This window comes from Vombatus ursinus, unplaced genomic scaffold (genome assembly GCF_900497805.2).
Source record: "Vombatus ursinus unplaced genomic scaffold, bare-nosed wombat genome assembly UNPS02003303.1, whole genome shotgun sequence".
NCBI classification, from domain to species: domain Eukaryota; kingdom Metazoa; phylum Chordata; class Mammalia; order Diprotodontia; family Vombatidae; genus Vombatus; species Vombatus ursinus.
In genome coordinates, this window is record NW_020943081.1 from 1 (window position 1) to 1917 (window position 1917).

General features: G+C 37.9%; 1 long non-coding RNA gene across 1 annotated transcript in view; it reads left to right on the top strand.

Annotated features, from left to right (window-relative positions):
• Nucleotides 1-820: 820 nt before the first annotated feature.
• LOC114052066 overlaps nucleotides 821-1917 on the top strand; it is a 2395-nt gene continuing 1298 nt past the window's right edge. Inside the window, exon 1 of the long non-coding RNA XR_003570224.1 lies at nucleotides 821-918. This is a non-coding gene — a long non-coding RNA (uncharacterized LOC114052066). The remainder of the gene's footprint in view (nucleotides 919-1917) is intronic.

Below are 1917 nucleotides of genomic sequence, written 5' to 3' on the forward strand. Positions count from 1 at the left end.
TGGCATTATCTTTGCTTTTTTCTGTTAGCTAATATACTACATCAAAGATTTCAAGATCACTCTGTAATATTTAATGAAATGTTCTCTTTATGTCTCTGCACTGTTCGTTTTTCTCTCTCTCTCTCTCTCTCTGTCTCTCTCTGTCTCTGTATTTCACAGTCCCTCTGTGTTCGGTCTTTCTCTGAATCTATATCTTTATGTCTCTTTCTGTCTCTCTTTCTCTCTCTCTCTCTCTCTGTCTTTCACGCACACACACACATACACACACACACACACACACTTTTTCTCTCTATCTCTCTCCTTCCCTTGTACTCTGACGTTTGAAAGAGTGTTATTTCAGAAAGCAGAAGAGGAAAAGAAATGTAATGTTATGAATTCAAAAGGACAAATGCCTATTCAAAATATTTGTACCTAACACATATAATAAAGAAATGCTACATCCTGGCCATAATTTTCCCCTTTATGCAAAGTCTCTTCACTTTTTCTAAGAAAGGATCCATCTCAAAACTAGCCTCACACCTACTCACACCACTGACCTCAGGGAGAGAAGACAAGAAGAAATAGCTGGATTGGCAAGATGTTTCTATTCTTTCAGAGATGTTTTGAGATCAGGCTGAACACAATAACATCTCATTTTCTACCCATTTTATATTTACTTTCTTCATTTTTCATATCTCCTGTACTTACTGTTATGAAAGCTTTGAAATGCATGGGATGATGTTATGACTGAATATGGACCTCTGGCTAAGTAGATTCTTGTGTTCCTGATAGAATACCACTGGGGCCCTTGATCATATATAGCCCTTATCCACAACTGAAACCTCTTGAGATTCATAGGACTCTTGGCCTACATTACTCATCTCTTTTTATTTTCTCTATGCACAGAAGCCCCAAGCCAACAACCTGGAGAACCTGAACGTAAGTAAGATATCTATCTCTGAACAGTCACTCTTTCCCTTTTCCTTGGGGACCCTCGACCTTGTCTCTCATTTTGAACACTTTGGCATTTACACTCCCAAAGATCAGTACCAAGAAAGAGAGGGTAATGATGAACTAACAGGGTGGTCAGGTTCAAATGCATTGATCTCTCTTCCATTGAATAGGTCTCATTTTTCCCCCAGAGAATTTCCTAGATCCAAAATCCAATGCCATTTTGTCATCTCTTGTCATGGCTTTATCTTTGCTTTTTTCTGTTAGCTAATATACTAGACCAAAGATTTCAAGGTCACTTTGTAATATTTAATGAAATGTTCTCTTTATGTCACTGCATTGTTCGTATTTCTCTCCCTCTCTCTCTAACTCTTTCTCTCTCTCTCTCTCTCCCCCTCTCTTTCTGTTTTTCACAGTTGCTGTGTGTTCGGTCTTTCTCTGAATCTATATCTTTTTCTCTCTCTCTCTCTTTCTCTCTCTCTCACACACACACACACTCACACGGACACACACACACACATGTACGCACACTTTTTCTCTCTATCTCTCTCCCTCACTTCTACTCTGACCTTTGAATGAGTGTTATTTCAGAAAGCAGAAGAGGAAAAGAAAGAAATGTAATATAAGGAATTCAAAAGGACAAATGCCTGTTCAAAATATTTGTACCTAAAACACAAAATAAAGAAATGCTACATCCTGGCCATAATTTTCCCCTTTATGAAAAGTCTCTTCACTTTTTCTAAGAAAGGATCCATCTCAGAACTAGCCCCAAACTTACTCACACCACTGACCTCAGGGAGAGAAGACAAGAAGAAATAGCTGGATTGGCAAGATGTTTCTATTCTTTCAGAGATGTTTTGAGATCAGGCTGAACACAATAACATCTCATTTTCCACCCATTTTATATTTACTTCCTTCATTTTTCATATCTCCTGTACTTACTCTTATGAAAGCTTTGAAATGCATGGGATGATGTTATGACTGAAT